This window comes from Falco peregrinus, chromosome 4 (genome assembly GCF_023634155.1).
Source record: "Falco peregrinus isolate bFalPer1 chromosome 4, bFalPer1.pri, whole genome shotgun sequence".
Classification (NCBI taxonomy): Eukaryota; Metazoa; Chordata; class Aves; order Falconiformes; family Falconidae; genus Falco; species Falco peregrinus.
This window is the reverse complement of record NC_073724.1, coordinates 18,867,240-18,890,578: the sequence shown is the minus strand read 5'-3', so window position 1 is coordinate 18,890,578 and position 23,339 is coordinate 18,867,240. Positions and strand designations below refer to the sequence as shown.

At 35.2% G+C, this 23,339-nt stretch overlaps 1 long non-coding RNA gene across 1 annotated transcript; it reads left to right on the top strand.

Moving 5' to 3' along the window:
* Positions 1 to 5,733: 5,733 nt before the first annotated feature.
* On the top strand, positions 5,734 to 22,650 carry LOC129784276 (uncharacterized). Its single transcript, XR_008746727.1, has 3 exons — positions 5,734 to 5,859; positions 8,185 to 8,271; positions 22,456 to 22,650. It is a non-coding gene; the product is annotated as an uncharacterized LOC129784276 (long non-coding RNA).
* Positions 22,651 to 23,339: the final 689 nt, after the last annotated feature.

The window sequence follows — 23,339 nt, the reverse complement described above, 5'->3', positions numbered from 1 at the left end:
TTAGTTATTTGAAAAGTATTTAACACTGAGTTTTCATATTGTAGCAAGAAGACACACAAACTTGGAGAGCGTAATTAACAAATCTATCTTTTATATCTGCATATTTGTTCAAATAAGCATATTGTCTTTCTCTTATAGTGGAGATAAAGAGTCTTGCACAGGTCTTCTAGAATGATAACATTTTATGTTGAAGAAATAGCACTTGTGGTTCTGAAAGGCTCATTTCGATTGCCAGTCTTCTGATAGTATGAGTTGGGTGGGGTTTTTTAAATATCTTCAGACTGTTTTGCCATCCTTCATTCAGGATACAGATGCCAAGAGGGTTTGACGGCCACTTCTGCCTAACACAATGATCACAAGAGCTTATTGCTATATATATATATACTTACAATACAGTATATTTATTATTTGAAGGCCAACTTGCCAATTGTTCATATCAAATTTTGTTACTAGCTTTCATATGAGATGGAAGCAGTAAACTTAAGTGAGTAGAAGAGCCTCTTTCTGTTTAAACGAGAGAAGCTTAAATGCATCTACAGGCAGCCCTTCTTTTGTAATTTTTAAATAATTTATTCATTGTGCATCAAGAGTGAATACATCTGAATAATATCAATGCCCATGTAATTTTTCAATAGCTAACATCCTATCCATCACTAGAATGAGAGATAAGACAGGGGAAAAAGAAAGAAAAAAACAAACTTGAAATTTTTGGAGAAGAGCTATGAACTGACTGAGTCTCCATCTGAAATAACTATTGGATAACAGCTTCATATTGACTTTAGCACTTCTCTTTGTTATTCCTAGAACTCGACTCTATGATGTTACACAGCTTTTTATAATAACATGTAAATATACACATCACTGTGTGCCATTTAAACAATACTGAAATAACCTTATGTTTATATGACTTTCTAGAGTCTTTCACATAAACTGAAAATAATCTAATCTTACTGTTCAGAGCTATGACCATAGAAAAGTATGACCAGTTGATCCTATTTCTTTTCCCAGAATAGGTGAGATCAACTAAGTTATTGCCTTTCAAATATACACGAAGCAATTCACTTAAAGATATCTATGCAATTATTAATACCTTGCTTGTTATAGATCACATGAGGTTCATGGAAAGACTTGCTAATAAAAAAATGAAAAAAATTGCTTCTAGCTGCTTTAATATCACAGTGCTAACTAAATTACGATGTCATGAAACAGAACTGATGAATTGTTGTTAAGAAGTACACTAGCTCCTTTCTTTAAGGCAAAGATAAAATTGTATTTTACTACAAAGAGTAGAAAGGCATGGAAATATTTTCCTGAATTGTGTTCACTGATGGTTAGACACCTTTAAAAATGTGTGTTCTGTTTACCATTTACCCATTTATTTAGCAGATTTGTTATTTATGGACTACTTTCTGAATGTAGTCCATAAAGAACAAAGAAGTTTAGGATTAAAAACTCTGGCATGAAAGTGACATTATCAACTGGCAGGGAATTCAGATACTCAGTACTTAACTGTCTGCTGGACTTATCTAACGCACACAGAAGCCTATGTAGTTGCTACCCCTGATTTCAGTGATTTTTTAGATGATATTCTGGGTTTAAAATGTAGAGATGCTCCTGTCCTGATGACTGTCACATGTGGGAAGAATTTGAACATAAAGGACATTTGTGGTTTTGCATAGAGGAAGCTTAGAATTTCCTTTTACAAAGTTGCATAGACTGCTGAGATACAAAGAAATACAATGTCATATTAGGCTTATATAAGTACTGGCCATTTTGGGAAAGTTCATACTCAGCTTTTGGCTTCCCACTTAGAAGGGAATTTCTCCATCCTTGTAATATATTTATTGTTGAAAATGTAACTAATTTAGCTTTAATTAAACATTTATTTTACTTTAATACTCCAGAGAAAACATCAAACCAAAAATACACATTTTCCTAAAGCTTGTCCTGTCTAAATAGATTGTCTATTTAACAATGCAATTTTAGGCATAAGATTTTAAATCCACAGAGAATTTTAAGAAAGTTAATCTGTTCCGGAAGTTTGTGATTTTCTTCTGTTTTAGAGAAGCAGATGAAATGACAAAACCCAAATTTGCTATTTACAAGAAAAAAAATCACAGAAAGAGTGCAATTTGCAAATGACTAAAGACCGATTTTTCCAATCTCATTACATTTAAACCCTTTCTGTATATTTCCATGACAAATTATTTATTCTGTATTGGGGATGTAAAGAGAAAAGGAACTGCTGGGCAGATTTAATGACACACTTGCATCTATGCACTTGGTTTTTTTCAGGTTGCAGTGAAGTTAAAGGAAAAGAATATGCGGTACAGTAATGGGTTGAGGATTTGCCATGTTATCAGCCAGGCTTGTAGATGATTAATTGTACCTGTATGTAGAATCTTTTGAAATATTTGACTGATAAACATTGTGAAAAGGTTATACAACCATTTAGTAGAAGATTTGGCATAGGTATGGGCATAACACCAGTTCAAAAAGTAGTCAAATTGTCTCAGAACAATCTATACCATCCTCCAATATTGCTGTATGTTTAGCTGCATCGATTTTAATGGAAGTGAGGTTCAGACACACTACTGCGTCTGCCAGAGTACTCTGTATGAATCACTGAGGGTGTCTTCTATGGATACCACTAACCTTTTATTTAGGGTTTTGTTTTGTGTGTGGAAAGTACTTGAGCTTGGCTTGCCAAAATGGAATTTTGCAAAAAAACCCCAAAAAAACCAAAAAACTAAAAATTTTAACCTTTTGCTTGGAAATACATTCCAGACTTTTGAGGTAGGCTATAAAATGTGCTAGAGTGAAAAAAGCAAACATTTATGAATTCCAATTTAAATACATACATAAAATTAACAGGGAAGGAAATAAAACCAAAAATATGCATTTGGTTTCAGCTTTCTATCAATAATTGATCGCATAACATTTGTAACTCATAAAGCTTTAAAGTCCTGTACAACGAAAGAATTCACAGTTAGCTTTACAGCAGAGAAGAACAGGGAGATTAATTGTTGGCAATTCACTCTAAATTACACATGCAATTGAAAGCACAGCTATGAATAGAGCTAAGATGTTCTGAGGAATAATCCCCTGGCCAAACTAGAATTAACACACTTTATTATCTACCTGGAGGCATCAGCTGATAAATCTTTCCAATGACAGAGTAGTAAGTGGGAGCCCAGATGAAAGTAGCCCTTATCACTTTTATCACTTCTATTGCTTTTATCACTTTTAGCACTTTAAGGCTGCTTTCCTCTAGGGTGACAGTCATCAGAATCCAGAGTCCTGAGAACCTGAGAAATCTGAGAAAAAAAGAAGCATTAAAATGCCATCACTACACTGTTTTGTGGTCATGATGGGGACACTTGCAATGGCAACAGTGTAGTGATGGTGGCTAGTTGCCTGGGTTTTGGGTTTTTTTAGTGGTCACAGGTTTCATATCCAGGAACTTCTGTTACTCTTCATCTGCTTCCTTCAACTTGAAAATCTCTTGCACACTCTCCCTTAAAAGAAAGGAACCAACTAAAGGTTGAACTGTTTTGGAGCAGATAGGATCTAGTCATAGAAACAAATGTGGGGAAAGAGAGTCACAATAAGACAGACTCTTAATTGAGTATTATGCTTTCCTCTGCATTTTAACTATTAATGATATTGCATAGGGGTTTATAAAATCAGAAATTTTAGCTCCTCACGCAGAAAACAAATGAGATATTTGGTACAAAGCACTGTTGTTATTACTTTCTATTTTAACTTACAGAATTATTTTTTAAAAGTTATTGGGTTAAATATAATTTTAATGTACATACACTTCTGATTCTGTGTTACAAGACCCTGCTCCTCATTTGGGGCTGCAAATGTTTTGAATTTAGCTTTTTAAGCCTGGAGATAGTACATATCATAAACAGAAAATATTTAGTTGAAATAAATTGGCTTGATGTGCAAGGAATAAGCATTAAATAAGCATTTAGATTCTTCCAGGAGGGTACTGAGATGTCTGATCATCTCATGCTACTTAACTTTTAATTTTTTATAATTTCTACCATATTAAAATAACTTTTAAACTCTCCAACTGCTGTTGAATAGATATCTCTTTTGGTCAAAGACAGATAGTGATAATTAATAGAGTTTATTTAATAAAACAGAAAGGCAAAAGTAGAGACTTCTGCCTGCTCTAAGTTGAAATAGAAATGGATAAGAATAATAAAAAAATGCAGTGATAAAAAGCCCTCAACTAATTAATGGCCTTATCTAAGAATGCATAGCAACAGATGTCTCTGCTCAGCTTATTCCCTTTCTAATAAAGAAAATCTACTACACATATTTCAACTAGAAAAAAAAAAGGAAAAAACAACAACAAAAACCCCAACCATGTCCACTTGGCTTTTCTAGCTTCCCTGAAAAGGAAAAGATTGCACTATAAATTCAACACATGAAGAGAAATCTAAACTGATTAAATTACTAGAAGTGTATATTTGATAAACACCAATAGAGTCATTTAAATCAGGAATTTGTCTATCTTCTTAGTTAAAGCCCAAAAAACATTTTCTTTCTCAAAACTGGAGTAAAAAAAGAAAGCCTGAACTATTGTATTTTACAATTACTTCCTCACTCAGTGACTGCTAATAATGTAAATGATTGCAAAAATTAAGATCAGTTTGTGATCCATTATTTTTTAACGGATTAGCTCACGAGACATAAAGTAAAAGGGATGAGTTACACTCACTGAGTCATTTAGATTCTTGTATACGATTAAGTTACAGTGAAGGTCTGTGAATCTGTATCTAAACTTATAGGATAATGCTAATAGTCTTGCTGGTGCTAATCAATGCAGTACCTCTCAGAATGCATTACTGAGTTCCAAATCACATTGTTTTTGTTCGGTTTGCTTTTAAGAGGTCTACTAGGAAACATTAGAAATTACTCTTAGAGAAGCATTTTAGTCAAGTGTAACACCACCGAATGCTTTTGGTTACTTTTTTGCTTTGTTTCTGACCTTCTTTGTTTCTCCTAATTTTCTTCTGCAAGTTGTAGATCTTATGAATGCAAGACCAAACAAACCTTGGATCGTGTTGTTCAATCTTATAACAAGCTTATAAAAGTGGTTTTGTAGATTGAGGTAAACAAAAAATTCAATGCTAAGCAGTTATTGAAAGATTCAGATTTAGACCATTAAAACAGAACCCTGAAGATTTAGAATTTCCCATTGGGCACATTAAATATGACTTTGTTAATGCATTAATCATGTTCCTAGCTACTGACATGACTAAATTCTTCCCCACTGTCCCCTATAACTCATAAAACTTTTCAGTGTGAAAGAATGCATTCTAAAATTTACACCCTGAATGGAAAGACAAGGCATATGCGTTTAAGCCACTTTATGTGTAGTCTGAGATATTGGCATACTGAGATTATGTCAGCAACTAAACATGAAGGATGAGAGTGCTTGTGGGTGTCAGTGAGAAAGAGAGAGAGAAATAATTTATGTTTTGGTTTGGTTTTTTTTTTTTTTTAAAGAGTGCATCCACTAAATCCAAGGCTTATAGGAAGTATCAGTAGAGCAGAAAACCCCATTTAGACAAAAAACAGATATATAGCATCTTCTTTAATTTACTTAGTGTATTCATTGAAGATATCCAGAAGTAAGTGGCTGGTAGTCATTTAATGGTCAGTGTCAGTGAATCGGCAGAGGCCTGGATTTTTTATTTTTCCTTTTTTTCCTTTGACTGAATATACCCAAAGTTTATTCAACAGTACATCTATGGCTCATGAACTGGTTCCCTAAAAGGTCTCAATATCTGACTTTTGAAAATGTTGAGGTTTCAGTTTGACTTCTTACTTTTGCCTGTAAGTATTTTGAATTTGACAGTCTTCTGGAAATATTTAGAAAGGTGTGTGGACTGATGTCTAGGACATGGAAAGTAGGTGAGGTTGCCACAGTGGTGTGCAGGACTAGTCAATGACTTGGATAGACATTTTTATTATTTATATTTAAAGGAATAAATGTAAGAACATATGTTTCACCTCAATTTCTGCAGCTAGAAATCATTTCACCATCAGCTTGTAGAACACAGATATTTGGCAGTCGAATTAAAAACTCCATTTCTAGCAAATTGATCATGACAGATGATGATAGGGTCCATTGCCTCTTTAATTGATAAGATCTAGAGTACACCTTTTGGGCCTGAAGACTCTAAGTCTTACAAAATCATGTTAAATGTATTATCAGCTCAGTTGAAGACTCAAAAGTTTTTTCAGAACTTTGCTAAGTTACAAGGGTCTAATCTAGGCTATGCAAGTACCTAATATTCTGTTTCTTTTTGTTTTGAATTCCAGAAAGGTACAGAACAAGGAAGTGGGGAGGATACAAATAAAACAAATAAAACAAAACAAATTAGAGAATACATAACTAGAAGCAAAAAGGAAACAGATTAGTATATATATATATATATATATATATATACACATGTACATCAGTCTTCCATAACTATGTGGAAATGTACCGCTTGGTTTCATTCCACTCTTCAGATTTTCTGAGAAATTTTGCAGACATTTTCAAGTGTTTCAGTCCACTTTCCATTAGAGGGCTATTGAAGGATTAATAGCACCTAACTGAAACTCAGGTGTATCTGAGCAAAGCTGATAGGAATGTGTGACGGGAAAGTGATACACAAGATAATGGATGTGTGGATGTGAAGGGACAGAAGACATTGCAGAGAAGATATGACAGAGGCTATACATTGTGAGCATAACAGCTGTGAAATGATAATCAATGGAAGAAGTAGATACTGAAATAGCTATTTATGCAGGAAATCAATGTAATTAACTGTAAACCAGTGATCAGAGAGAATCTATAGAACAATGGATGAACTAAATCACATAATCAAAGACTAAGGTAAACAGACAACTCACAGTATATAAATAACAGGCTATATTAGCTAATTAATTAATCAGGTAGTAGATACATTAGGTGAGTGATCAATAAATTAATCTATTCATTAAACAATAAGCTAGTCAGAGAACCATTGAATTAAATAAACAGAAAATGTTGACATTAAATAAAAGTATCTGAAGGAGTCAGATGTTTAGAACCAGGCTAAAGAGTGAGTTAAAATGCCAAGAGTGGACAAAACCACCCAGAACTGGAAGGTCAACATAAAAGATGCATGGCAGTGGTGGACGGTATGGACAGCTTCAGCAAATGTGCAGAGCTCTTCCCGTTGGAAAGCATTACTGCTGTAATCACTGAAATTAACAGGCCATGTTTAGAAATAAGAAGACACATCTGTATTTCTAGGGTATTTGTGGGTGCCTATAGGAATTTCCATAATAATAATAACTTGGCAGACAGTGTATTTCAGTAACACCATATTGCCAAGAGTAAATACATGACATGATCAGAGGGTACTTGCTGTGAAGTGATGAACAATGTTTTGACTACTGTGAGATGAATGTTCTAGAACATTAGATTTTAAATGTGGAAGAGATTTCTAGAGGGTTTTTTTTCAGCCCTAACATCTCTGAAAAGTTCAATATTCTACTTTTTACACCAATAAACTAAAGGGAAGTTGATAGCACTTGCCCTTTCTTGAACACTTTACTTTCATGCGCCACTGCTTTTCACATTGTGCGTATAAAATTCCTCCCAATGTACATGAAGGTATAGTACCAAGCACTAAAGGCATGTACTGATTGATTAAAATTTAACCAGTTTAAATCATGATATTTAGAATATATTTTTTCTAGAGAGACCTAAAATTCAAATGTATTTGCTTTTATGGCACATACCAAGTAACAAAAAGCCTGGTAAGCAGCTCGATAATCTCTGTAGAAATAGTAACAGCTTTAAAAAACAAAATAGAATAATCCTTTTCTGTCTTTCAGATTTATCAAACAAATTCTTAACATCAAGTAAAGTTGTGCCTTTAAAAGAATAAAGAACTTGATGCTTTCTTCAGAAAAGCCTCAGTAGCAGATAATCAGGTCTTTTTCAGTTAAAGGCATTTATATTTTATCATAGTAAATATGACTGCACTGATACATCTCTTAAGAACACTGAAGAACAAAATCTGTAACAGAAATTAATGAGTTAATGACAAAAAGGAGCCCTGAAGAGCAACATTTGTAACAGGAATTAATGAGTTAATGGCAAAATCCCATTGTTCTTCTCAGCTTTGAGCCATTCTTCAATGGGACCGCTCACACCCCACCTGTCTACTCAGTTCCTTCTCAAAAAGGAGCCCTATAAGCTGTGCAGAGGTAAGGGAATTTGAATAACCTCTGTGCGTTTCATTTTATTTTTCTGGGCTGCACTGATCTCTTAATGAAACCTTATTTTGTGAAGTGGAAGGAGGTAAATGATTTTGTAAATAGAGTAACATGTGAAGTGGATGCTCTGTTAGGTAATCCTCAAAATTAAAATGTAAAATTTTATGGTACTATCTAGACAGTTCTATTATTTTGTTTAATAACTTTAAAATATTAAATAGTAATTCAACGCAATCTTAGGGAGTACAGTGTTTTGGTGTTCTAGACAGATGACCGTAAGATAGGTAGATAGTTCAACTTTATAGTACAATAAAGTATAGCTGTATAAGACATGAATAAATGCCTTATTTACTTACTGTGACTCCATATGAGCATGAGTAATCCCATAATCTGTTTTGTATGCAATAAATTAATTGCTTGGCAGTTTCTGTGCATGTTGCTTGTGACTGAGAAAGGATAATATGTTCCTCTGAATGAGCAGAAAAGTACACATTTTTCCTTTTTGTTGTTGCACACTTATTTGAGGCAGAGGTGGAATGTCACTTCCCTATTTATGAGATTAAAATGTTTCTAACTTTGCTCAAAGAAATAGCTTACTAGGACAAGATACAATTTTACAATTGGGAAGTTTCATAGTTAGCCATAAAAACACTAATTAGTGAAACGACTAATTGGAATAGAGTAGTCATTAGTAAAACCACTTTACCATTAGTAAAACCACTAATAATTTTATCTAACATTATCGCTTCTTGTACACTTAACTATGTCAGCTGGGATACTGTTAGGGGCAAGAAGCAGTGAAACTCTGGTGACACTTCACAAAACGCTGTAGTGTATAGCTTTGCTGAAAAAGATGCAATTAAAGGAAAAAATATCAAAACCTAAACACCTAGTCAGTGAAACTGTACTCTGTTTTGGTGTCAGAGAACAGAAGAAAGTTATGAATAATTGTGCTAGAAATGAAAATTTTCCCCATTATACTCAAAAAGTTCTTAACTAATTTTTTGGCAGACAAGATGCCACTGCTGCATAAATATGTAACTACAAAACCAAAAACAAAACAACACCGCTTTGTAAAGACAATCTCTGCTTCTATCATTTACTCTGCTCTTTCTGGAGGAAAGCTTTTGAGAAAGTTGTGGATAAGCAGCTGTAGAATCCTTTCATTTTGCTTTAGATTTGGATATGAAATAAAAATTAGTTTGCTCATGCTGATTGAAGATTTCTCATGTTATAGTAGCATGCCAGATAACCATGCTGATTCTTTTACATCTATCAACAGCTTTTTGGAGTTCATTAGCTAGGAGCTTTTGTTGAGATAACTTTCATCTTTGAAGGGGGTGAACTGACACTGGCTTGCATGTCGCTGCTTTGTGTTCCCTGTGGAGCTGTAGTTGGCAACGTTATTCAATTGCTTTCCCACACTCAAGGTTTTCACAGATTCTTTTCTTTGGTGCCTTCTATGAGAGAGGACAGGGTTTAGGACAGCCAAAGGCCATTCTCCAGCCCACACATTGTGGATCAGTAATGGCTGGAGAGTGCACTAAGAGGACACGTGTACCCAGAGGCCTGTGGATTCCTCCACATGAAGATTGTTGCCAGACCTACTCAGGCAGAGTGTTTGCAGCCTGCCCGTATGTTGGGGATGTGAGGGAGACAGGGGTCACTTTTCTGGGGTGGAATAGATGGTGTCTCTGAATTTGTCTGAGCTGTAGCCACCCTGCCGAGAACTAATATTTGCTAATGCAAATATTGAAAGTGACAACTTCTTCCAAATGATCCATGATATAATCCCCTGTTCAGTCCTTGTACCACCATGCATTTCCACAGCCTTTGTTTCTGTTCTTGTCTGTGGTCTTTATCACCTCGGTTCATCTTAGCATTTATGACCATTTGTAGGCTTTCACTAGAGGATTCCAGACTTGCCATTGGTTTTATAAAATTTGCTTTATCTCTAAGCACTTTCCAAAGACAGTTTGAAATTTCTTTTTTTTCTACAGGTGTTTGTTTTGTTTTGCTTTCCTTCTAATATTTTTTATTAAAGAAATAGCTTGCTGAAACTTGAAATAATTTTATGCTGGAACAGAGCACCAAATCACAAACAGGTTCTGTTATGCATTGCTCCTAAATGCACTAGGATAACTAGCTAAAGTTGCTGGAAATCTGTCTTTATTTGTTTTAGCAATAGAGTTTTTAAAATCTTCCTGTACATGTAGATTTTTGGAAATATTATTACTTAATAATTTATTTGTAAATTATGAACAAAGTCTCATGCAATTATTTCTTTTAGTCTAATCCTACATTCAGTGAATGATGATGAATGCCATAAGACACATTTCAGAGAATTTAAAGCTAGAATGACGTTTTTTTAAACGGAGTCTAAAAAGTGTTGAGAATCACAAACCACCACATAAAGTGAGTCATCCTTGGTTTATATCAACAAGACCTGGCAGATACAGTATGTAAACTAGCTTATGAAAACGTATGAATGTGTTGCAGGGTTCACCCTTGGGAATATTATTGGTTAATTTATTTTTCATTAATAACATTCTGCTAGAAAATATAATGGATGTTGACACAGTGTTTCCTGTTTCTTCCAGTCCAGCAGGTATTGAGAGAATGTAAAGACCAGAGGCAAAATGTTTCATGTCTTCTTTTTCCTCCTGCCAGAGCTGTTCTCCTCTAAACCTTATAAATACAAAGGAAGCCAATGCAGAAGCTTAATGTGAAAGTCTGCAGAAACATTGGCACATTTGAACAGTGAGAAAGGAATGCAGGGTACCTGATGTAATTTTTTTTCATAGGCAGTGGGATAAATGCACTGTCATTATAAAATGTAAATATTTCAATGGAAAAAACAGTTTTCCAAACACAATATTTACCAGGCAGCTCTGTTTCAAATATTGCACAGTCTGAAGAGGTTTCCTTTTTTTTTTTAGCCAAATGCAGGGCAGCTATAAGCATTCACTTTACATTTCTGAGGATAGTTTTTATTGTTGCTTTCTAACCAGCTAGTATACGGCAGGTTTTTCTTCCCTGTGATTGTAACACCTCCCCTCTCAGATGCACATACTCATTGCATGCAGTCAGTAAGACATACCTACCTAAAATATACATTACAAAAATCATTGCTATTCAGGAGTCTTTCTCCATTTAAGAAGAAAACAGTCACTTTTTGTGTGTTTTTTGCCTATATTATAGTAAAGAAGAAACTTGTTCCATCATGCTACATCAAATAACCAAGGGCATTAAAACAGGAAAAAGTCTAAATGGTTACTAAAATTCGTGTCATCTTATGTAGTCCATAGGGAGCTTCAAAAGATTGTAAGAAAATAACCAATAGCTGTTCTGAAGCACTGCATTACTACATCATTGTAGGTTTGGTTAGGTTTTATGTTTTTTTCTTGCTTTGGAAAGAAATATATTTTAGAAATATGAAGAAAACCTATATTAATTTAAAAGGGCACTCCTGCTTTTTTCATTCCCATTTAAAGGATAATAAAATCTAAGAAAGAGATTTTTTAAGATATAAATACTTATTACCCTTTGCAGTACTGATATTTCTATTATGGGTAGGAGTGTATTACTAGCATTATGTAAAGTAGTGATTCATTCCCATTCAAAATATCCTAAATGATTTGTTATCCATCACAAGAAAAATAAATTGAAGCTGAAATACTAGAGTCACTTTGGTTTCAAAAAATGTAGTTATAATGAGTGTCAGCAATGGAGAGGAGACGAAATAAGCTAACTTGCTTTCTCTAACAAAAAAAGGACGAATAGAAAATCACTGATCTATATGGAGGTTTGAAGCAAAGAAAATATGCAGATACAACAACAAATGAGCATAGATTATCAGTGAATAAATGTATGTTGGAAATTAAAGAAAGTTTCTAGCAATCAGCAGAGTGAGGTTCTACAACACCCTGCAGAAGTTCCAAGTTTCTGCAGGATCTAGAAACCTACCTGATTTTAAGATAAAGGTTCATATATTCTGTAGGTGACTACATGAGCTATTTATGTATAATAAGGAGGGTGCTGAATTCAGTGATCCAAGACATTTTTTCTCATATGAAGGTTAGTAGGCATGTAACAGATGATCTGTTTTTTTGAAGACCCCCGACAAATGCATTATCTAAGTCCCCACACTTCAATGGCAAGTAAGGATGCTGTAAGACTGAACTGAAGCAACAAAATTGGATAGAAATTTAGATTATTTTATTACCAGTTACTATCTTTAATGTACATTTTATTTTGAAGAACATTTATCTGGTTTTACAGAAAGTGTATTTTTTAAGTCAGAGAGGTCACTTTCAAAATCTGCTTACGATTATTTAATAATTTGCATTTCAAATTGCTTCATTTTTTACCAATGTATAACTCCTCCATTTTCAAGAGTTTGTAAAAGCATCCTGGGTACTATACTGTTTTAAAATAAAAATGGTGTTTAATTTTAGAATGGAAAAGTACCTATTTCTTAAAACTAATTTCCTATAACCTGCTATGTAATAATGTTGAAATCAATTTAATCCCCTTTTTTGTACTGGCAGAGTTTTCAAAATTTAATTTCTTAATGACCTTTTACTTTCATGAAGAAAGTTAATCTGAATCACAGAGACAAGCCAATTGCAATGAAAGTTACAGATACCTTTGATCTGAAATGTACTGTATTATTAATAATAATCCTTTCCCCCTCATTAAAAGGATAAAAATGAACATATTGCATATAATTTAACATTCATTTTCAGGACTAATATTTTATATTGCCTCTTTGATTCAAGCTTGCTTGTTTTCTTTTTGAGTCATTGACCAGAAAGAAAAAAGATGGAAATGAAGAAGCTAAAAAGATAATTTTCTTTAAATTAAAAGACAAAATGTTAATAGTCTCAAGTAAGTGTTCTCAGCAGGGAGCTTTGTAACTGGAAGTTTCATTATTGAAGACACATTTTAAATATTCAGGCTACTAGGGTAAGCGAATAAGCCAAGACAGCAGAAACTGCTTTAGAATAGTAGTCCATGGTCAATAGTATGTATTCCAGCAGTTATTTACTGCCATGAGTATCTAAGAGGCAGTTTCTTCTCTCTTTTTATTTTCCTATAATATGGAGCATAAACAAAACATACTTGCTAGGAATGTCTTAATATTACAACTTAAATCTTCTGTTTATATGTATCTATGTACAAATCTAGATTTTGGAATGAAAAATAAATATTTTATTTTAACTTTTCACTCCAAGTTTTAAAATTTTAAAGTCAGTCAATTTGACATTGAGAGATGTCACACTGAAGCTGTAGTACAATTGCCCCTGCTACAAGGAAACTAGAAACGTCAATGATGTCATAAAAAGTCAGGAAACTGAAGGACGAACATACATTATAATTCTGTGTTATCATTAGGTAATTAGTTCCATGAAGTGCTGTACACTGTACAAAATAATAAATATGTTTATCAATCACATTTCAATGCTTCGTTTGTAGTTCATTATCTTGATGCAGTAAATTATGTCAGGTAAAAATGTTTCTTTTTAATCACATTTAATCTGTTATCTGTTATTTTCATTATCACCTATTTCTTCTTTATTAAAACACTCGAGTCCAGGTAACTTTATTCTTGCCATTCATACGCTGTTATATGACACTTTCCATGCTTTTGATTGTTCTGCAAAATCTATTTCCAGGACAGTTTTCAGTTCAGCTCTTTTTCCAGCTGGGATGTTCTAGAAAAAGTTTCCACTCGTTTAAAATGAAGGGAGGGGCAATACAAATTCCTATCTGTCAGTCAAAACCATTTTAGTAAAAGCTTTAAATAAATAAATTTTGAAAAGCTGGTCTATTGCCTCATCTGACAGAGTTCATGGGATGTAAACTTCAGGTTCCATCTGAAGTCCTAATGAATGCTAGGTATGAGGTATATATATGTCAGATCAACAAGTCTGTGACTGTGCATGTGGGAAGGATGTAGATATACTATGTCAATATACCTACATGCATTTGTAAAGTCAAGTATGTTTCCTGTAGGCTATAATTTCTTCTTCTGAACATACTCCAAAAGGTAAACATGTAGGTAGCAACAACTACATTCTATATAGCAGGTAAAAGTAAATGTCACCTTCTTTTAGGTAATCACATCATTATAAGCATGAATTAATTTGATATACATTTTCCAGTGTCTTAAAGTTTTCTGCAATCTTAAGTCTAAATATCTGTTTCAAAAAATAAAATGTAATCTATCTTTTAGGATCATTTAGCTTATTTAAGCTTCACATTTATAAGTGTCTATGTTATAATTATCATGTTTGATGATAGCTCGTTTTTGGCTAAAAAAAGGTCTGCAACAGTGTTCACTATGTTCTCCAAACGATGATATTCCTTTAAACACCCTGTATGCATTAATTCCTTCCATTGCTTTGGTGGTATAATTTGGATCCTATACAGAGTATTTACCCTCAAAATATTGAACTCCACCTTATCCAAGAAGCTGGTGAATTTATAGGCAGCAGTCAATTTGTGGTTCCCAAATTTCAGCTTTATAGTATCTTTCATTAGACAAGTGCATGCCTTTATGGATTTGAACATAGCCATCTAAGGTCTTCTGCTGTTTTGAAGATGCCTTTTTTCCATGCTTCTTCTTTTCTGCCTGAGTACATGTGAGCTTTCACCTTCCTTCTTTTTTCTGGAAGCTCCACTATTACTCTTACAGCAGCGATCACATCAGCTAATGTTTTGAAGATAACTTAGGTGGAGATTTAGTAGTGCTTTTAGCCCCTTTTATCCACCCTTTCTGTTTCACATAGTGTGAGGAACATTTAGAGGAATCATACGAACTTGTGGTCTTTGTGAAACAGGCCACTTCAACTGCTATTGTTTTATTCTATATGAGTTGGTAACTAATTTTTTTTGCCAATTCATACTATTTTCCTCATTTCAAAACTGATAGCAGTAGTCTGAAGTCTTCATGAAAATCTCTGAAAGAATAAAAAATTTAGTTTCTGATGGGGCTCTGTTCAACTCCTGCAGATATTCTTTACGTATATTTTGTAACAGGCATTCTTTCTGTATCTTTAATATTTTCATTGTATGCATAAGCCACCATGAGCCCTTTTAAAAGGACTAGAACCAACTCAGCCAATTATAATTTGATTGTATGTTAATGTTTAAGTAAAATTTTCAGCAAGATTGGTTTTATGTATGTGGTGGTTTGACCCTTGCTAGACACCAGGTGCCCACCAAAGCTGTTCTATCACTCCCCTCCTCAACCGGACAGGGGAGAAAAAATATAATGAACGGCTTATGAGTTGAGATATGAACAGAGAGATCACTCATTTATGCTCACGGGCAAAACAGACTCAACGTGGGTAAATTTATTTAATTTCTTCCCATTCAAATAAGAAAAAAACATTCCCACCACCACTCCCTTCTTCCTGGGCTTAACTTAATTCCCAATTTCATTACCTCCTCCCTACAAGGGGCACAGGAAAATGGGGAACGGGGGTTATGGTCAGTTCATCACACATTGTTTCTGCTGCTTCTTCCTCCTCACACTCTTCCTCTGCTCCAGCCTGGGGTCCCTCCCATGGGAGACAATTCTGCATGAAGTTCTCCAATGTGAGTCCTTCTCACAGGCTGCAGTTCACACACTGCTCCAGCATGGGTCCCTTCCATGGGGTGCCAGCCTTTAGGAACAGATTGCACCAGTGTGGGTCCCCCAAGGGTCTCACATGTCCTGTCAATAAACCTGCTTCAGGCTGGGCTTCCCTTGATTCACAAGCTCTTTCAGGCATTCACCTGCTCCAGTGTGGGGTCCTCCATGGGCTGCAGGTGGATATCTGCTGCACTGTTCACCTCCATGGACTGCAGGGGCACAGCCTGCCTCACCGTGGGCTTCACCATGGGCTGCAGGGGAATTCCCGCTCCAGTAACTCAAACAGCTCCTCTCCTCCTTCTTCATCGGCCTTGGTGTGTGCAGAGTTGTTGCTCTCAAACATTTTCACTCCCTTTTCCGCTGCAGGTTTTTTGCAGATTCCTGCCCCCACCGCACCCCACCCCCCCCCCACCCCCCATCCTTTTTAAAGACATTATCCCAGAGGCACTACCACCTTTGCTGATGGGCTCAGCCTTGGTCAGTGGTAGGTCCATCTTGGAGCCGTTGGCACTGGTTCTCTTGGACATGGGGGAAGCTTCTGGCATTTTCTCACAGAGGCACCCCCTGTAGCCCCCTCCACTACCAAACCCTTGCCAGTCAAACCTATTACATTACATCAAAAAATACAGGGTTGGTTGGGTTTTTTTGTTTTTTTTTGTTTTGTTGGTTTTTTTTTCACTAAATGAGATTGGGCTGCATGGTAATAAAGAACAATCTGTTTTCACTGCTTTGGGGCAATGCACTATTGCAACATATAACTTTGGGATTTGAATTGAAAACTCGAGTGTGGATCATCCCTTTTTAAGCATTCTAGAGAACAACATCTTTATTCATTTTAAACCAATGTTACAGACTACTAAACCTGAATTTGTCCTTTCACTTGGAAGCACCAGTCTGCCCTGTTAATCCAATGGAAAAGCAGCAGGCTTAGAGAGCTTTACATCTGTGCTCTTTTGCTACTTTCATTGTGTCCAGTATGATGCAGTGATTCTGTTTCCATGTTCTAAATTGGTCAATTGACTTTTATTGCTGTAGCACAACCTGCTCGAACAAAAACTAGCAAAACTTTCCTCTCCTAAGTTTTTCCTATTGTCTCTCTCTCCAGATTTACTAGCTTCAGTCTTTTTACAGCTCAGGCTTTGTCAGTCAAGTGAATAATTACAAACTTTTTTTTCACGCCCCACTGAAGTAATAGATTCATTCTGTAGCTACTGAAGGATATGTTTGTGCAGACTTGTTTGGTTTTTGGCCCCGTGCATGTGTTTGATCATCTCTTTAAATCAGTCATAGAAAGGAGACCCTGCTATATAGGGAGGATAGGCAGCTTTTGATTTTGAAAATCAACTTTCTGGTCTCTTTTATGGCTTGCACAGTTGTACTCCTCCAGAGGAATCAAAATATATGGATTTCAGAAAAAAAAACAACCAACCTCTAAATCAGGACCATTGATACAAGACTGCAAAGTTCCTAAAAGAAAACTTCAATCAAACAAACACTTATAATCCAGGAGTCCAATTCACTACAGGTCTAACTCTTTAAAAACTCTTTATAAGTGAAGGTTTCTTTTGGACCCAACCAGCTTTATTGGGTGTAATAGCTCATAAATACTGAGTACATTAGAAGCCTTTGGTAAACACTTCTTCAAAGATAAATTCTCCCTCCACCCAAACTTAATTCTTAAATTAAACAAAGTATGCCTGTTTGAAAGGTTGTATCCACATGTGTTTCTCTGAAGGTGAAACTGAAGTGGCTTACAGGGTACATTAACTGTTGGATGTGTCATAGTGGTAATTTCCATGAATTCTTGCCATGCTCTTTCCATTTTATTTCCATTTCATGTAAGTTTCTGTTAGGGAAAAACTTCTTTGGTTTTGTTTTGTTTTCTTTATTACAGACATAACACAGGTTCTACAAAAAGTCTCAAAGTGGATGTTAACAGAACACACCATTATGCTTGAAATACACAAATAATGTTAATTCAGTATTTGAAATCTAAATATTTGCCATCTTCATTGGTATGCTTTTAACATTTTATATTACTCTTGAGAAACTCAAAGCAGCTACAGCAACAATCTGATTTTGATAAAGGTATGTACTTACAGTACAACACAAAATGTTTAGAAATTTGAATCCCTGATAACTTCATTTAAGGACACAGAGATTGAGTAAATTGTTGCAAGAGATTCTTTTAGAAAATCAGTATTTGGTATCCTAGTGTTTTTTCCTCCCTCTAATTTTCATAATCATCTGTTGCCAGAGGTTGATGTAGCTTCAGAGTGTGGTTGCTCTCTCCTGCTCTTAAAGGCTGTATCAAACTGACCTGTAGATGAATGCTGTGGTAGTCTACTTTTTTTCCAGAGTTTAGATTAGAAAACTGTGCATCTTATCTGGGCTTTAATGGTTCATGTCTCCAGGTTTCCCTTCCATGCAAGCAGGATGTATAGGGAAGTTCAAAAAAATCATGCTGTGGATGAGACATGTAGTTGTGGAAGTCTTCCAGACTCTCTGCATGGCACTACTCTGGAAGTATGATATTAGAGAACAAAGACAGGTAAACCTTCCAGAGAATGGTTATCTAACTCAAGGAACATGACATCCTTTGAAAAGAGGCTTTAGACACAGATTTTTTGGGTTGTTTTGTCGGGGTGTGTGTGTGGTGTGTGTGGTTGTTGTTTTGTTTTTGTTGTTGTTTGTTTTTTTTTAATATGGATTATAATAGGATTTGTGTGCTACCTTTTACATGTTTAAGACAGGGGCATGGGAACTCTGCTCTTACAGGGGCTGGTGTACTCAACTGAGGTGAGGAAATGCAAACTAGATTTTTTTTACTTTTGCGATATAGCAACATGAAAAAATAATTTGCATTATTAGATTTACAGTGTTTTGTAAGTGTGTGTTTATTCTGAATCAAAGAGTGTTGGCTTATTTGTGTCACTGCAAGGAAAAGTTTAAGTCTCACCCTGAAATTTTTGTATTCACGACAGTGCTTTTAGGGCAGTGCCTATATTACCACTACATAATGTTCACACTACAGAAGACGGGTGTATGGCAAAGATGTCTATGTCTCTAGTTTCCTTGAAAGGTACCAAGGAATCAAACTGACCTAAAAATATCACCAAAGAGATGGTGTCTCTGTGGACTTGGTCATGATGCCACTTCAAGCTGTGGACTGGCCAGTTATCTGGAATGGTCTGATAATTTTCTCATGATCTTTATTGAAAAGTAAATTTAGCATTACCTTCCTTTCAAGCCCTATCAGACCCTCCTTGACTCCCCCTTTCGCAAAGAGACGGCTTCTCTGGAAATCCTCCATCTGCAAGGAATGTTATCTAAGCATTTCTTGTAACAACCAAGCAATCTGGAATGGACTCGTTACTTCCTCCTTTACTCTGTACACTCATGAAATGAATGACCATGCTCCACCAGGCATACAAAGTTTCTCCATTTTCATTAATAAAGCCCTTCATGTGCATTTCAGTGGAATTTGTAAAGTAATTTCCCTCTCTCACAGTAGCTGTTCATCATTCACTCATATTCTACATAGCTTTGATTATTTATAACCCACCAGTATTTGTTCTTTGAGGATAGGAGATTTAACGGGGCTGTGTCCATTTAATTAAATACAATTAAGCATTACACTTTATGGAGAAATCAAGGATACAGGAAAGCAGGATAAAACATATTTCCTATAAAATATAGGTTAAGAATTTTTCCTGTAACATGGATTGTTTCTATAAAAAGTCTTCAAAGTCATGCCGGGGGGGGTGGGGGGGGGGGGGGGGGGTGGGGGGAAGCAGCTAATTATATAGATTTTAACTGCAGCTTGTTATTATTTAAAAAGTACATGACAGTCTAGTTCATGCTTTTGAAGCAACGTGTTCTCCCTGCTAAAACCCATTGATCTGATTTAGCAATTAGATCAGCTGGCTGCTAGAATCAGCTTGTTTCCCAAACCAGACCTCAGTGGTCAAAGATGATTAAAAGTCTGTTTAAGATATGATCATCAATCACAAATCAATCACATGAACTATTTGATAGCAAAATAAGCTTTTGAATGTGAAAATTATGTAAAGTTGGAAAGTAATATGAGGACAGTTCTAACATAGGTAAGTTTCAAGTAGACTTTAAATTAGTAAAAGCTGCTATAATTTCAGGATTATCTGAGGATTACTATGACACTTTTCTGGACATTGATTAGTTTTCATACCATGGTCTGGAAGCCACTCGTCCAACAGATTACTTTTAAAATAAGTATTTACATATGCAAAAGATTACTGTTTTCTTGAGAATGGTAATGTTATCACTGAAAGTGCAAAGGCACTTTGCAGCATGGTGAGGACTGTTTAAAAATTTTTGAGATCTTTTAATTACATCCACGGAACAACATATTTTTCACTAAGCTGTAATTTAATGAGGCTAAGATATATGAATATTTGATAGAATTTTGCAGCTTACAAAATATAATTTTGATGGCATCCCTGAGTTTTTATGCAATATATTCTGTAGTCAGAGTGCTGTATTTCTAGCTGCTGTGCCTTTTAATTACTTGAACATAAGCAACAATTATGGCAAGTTTTGCCCACTTACCTTTAAATGTGTTTTCATCATTCTATATTAATATCATATAAACCAAAAAATTTATTGCTTTTCACTAAATAAAGAAAATATTATGGTTTGGGGTTTTGGATTTTGTTTCAGAGAATGTCTGAAAATAGCCAAATTCCCTTAGAGTATTCCTGCCACTTTAAGTAGATATCATTGTTGATAAAGTCTGGAGGCATTTTGCTTATATGTAGACATTTCACAGCTAATTATCCATTTCCTTGTTAGAAAAAAACAACTGAGACCAGTTTTCTGATTTTAAAACTTAAATAAGTGTTACATATGTAACTGTTGTAAAAAAAAAAACCCTGCATGCCAGTGCTTGTCCTTAGTGTCATTTAAAAAATACTAGGGATTTTTAATATCATGTTGCTCTTTTTGGTCCACAGTTTAAGAAGTCCAATATTTAGTAGCTCATTTTGACAACCATGACATGGCAAATACCTTATACGATGAATACATTACATTGGAACTCTGACCAGACCATAACAAATTATCAAGTTAAATTAGTTTATGTATTGGTGATTGAAGCTTACCTACTGTACTTAATATTGTAAAAAATATGAGGCTTACAATAAGTAAATATGTATTTATTTATCATTTAGAGCAAATGTGCAGTATGTATTGCAAATGCCCTGAGAATAGTTTGTGTATATGTAGGTATTATTGTAACTTCACAGAGAAAATTTAATAAATTTCAAAAAGAACAGTTATTTTCTTTTCTCTGAAGAGAAGTTGTACTTCTGACACAAATTGAAAACTGACATGCTTTAGCTACAAACCCCTCCACTAAGAGATATAACTGTTTCCTGAGATGTATGGATATATATGTATCTTTTGTAGAATATTTCATGGTCTGTTTTCAAATACAAAATGAGCCTGAAGTTTAGGGCAACACTCTTGAGGCATGCGCGGCTCCGTTTGTTGCCTGCCTGTTGACTGAAGGATAGTTTTGGTCCATTCTCCAAATGGATTCTCAAGGGAGTTGGGAAAGGAGTTCTCTGTCGAGCACAGACAGACCCAGCACACCATATTACGTTAAAATGCAAACAGACTGACATGCTACATTACCTACAGTGTGACTTCATTAACTTCAAATTACCTGTATGTCTACTACAAATAAAGAAAGATATGGCTGACAGATTTTATGCATCACAGAAGGGGAGTTCAGGTTCTGCTACTGCTTCTGGTGTGCTGGTGCTAGTTCTTCATGTTAGGTCAGAACCTTCTTTTCTGTTGTTTTAATCCCTCAACTTTCCTATATAACTTTTTAAAAGTTCATAAGTAATATGAAAAACTAATTTCTTCTATTCACTCAGGGATTCATAACACTCATCACAGATGCTTGACCCTCACTTCATAAGTCTTACTGTAACCTTCAGAGCTACATCAATCTAGTTTGTATTATAAAAATAAGTTCAAGAAAAACAATATATTCTTGGTCACAAGGTCAGTTACTCACTGATTCCCCCCATACTAACTTATCTGGCCAGATATTTCAGGAGGGCATTTGCAGTTTCTGATATCTTGCAGGAACTTCCAGGAAACTTTCACAAATGCTGCCCTTTTTCACCATACTTAATTTTCCTTAGTACTACATGACACTCTAATACAGCATTCTACTAAAAGCTGCAGAGTATGGATACGGATTTTTCAGCTGTCATGGATCCTAGCAAGTGTAATTTCATTCTCTTATATCTGTATCTACCTCTGCGAGGCCACATCTGTTTAGGCTGTATCTTCTATGATGTAGCTCCTGGACCGTGAACCAAAGTTTCCTGGAAGTTAGGTGTCTAATGGTAGTGCTTTCCTGTATCTTTTAGAATGTAAAAGCATAGCATAGCATAACATAGAATGGAATAGGATATTTTTAGTTGGAAGGGACCTATAATGATTATCTGGTTCAGCTCTCAATTTAGCTTCCATTTCAGCTTATCACAGAATCATAGGATCATGGAATGGTTTGGGTTGGAAGGGACCTTAAAGATCATCAAGTACCAACCCCCCTGCCATGGGCAGGGACACCTGCCACTAGACCAGGCTGCTCAAAGCCCCATCCAGCCTGGACTTGGACACTTCCAGGGATGGGGCATCCACAGCTTCTCTGGGAAACCTGTGCCAGTGTCTCACCACCTTCACAGTAAGTATATTTTTTCTTAATATCTAATCTATCTACATATCTTAATCTAAATCTACCTTTATTAGTTTAAAGCTATTCCCCCTTGTCCTATCACTACATGCCCTTGCAAAAAGCCCCTCTCCAGCTTTCCTGCAGGCCCCCTTTAGGTACTGGAAGGACACTATACCGTCTCCCCAGTGCCTTCTCTTCTCCAGGCTGAACAATACCTTCCCCCCCCTATATATATAAGGTTGTCATTTCCTATACAGAATGTGGAGAACAGGTGGTACCTGACAAGAAGACTAGTTTGGGACTTTATATATTTTATCTGTATATTTGTTAATGTTATTAAATTCTGCTTTATTATCTCAAAAAGCGTTATGACATACCTTATGAGTATATTTGTATTATTTGGTAAATTTCTTGCATAAAAATTTATTCTCAATACAAATTTTAAAAATCTTACCCCTTCAAAACTGAGGTTCAGAAAAAAACCATTGTAAACCTGCAGGTCATTGATCTTCTTAATAGAGACTGTTCTTTGGAGTGATACAAGCGTCTTAATAAATTGCAAATACATGTAGCTAAGTTAAATAAAATATTTCCAGTGTGCAGTAATCTAGCTGTAAACAGTACCCTATTCTTATAAATCAGCCTTAATATTCATGGCATTTTCATTAATGTGCTTATAATAAA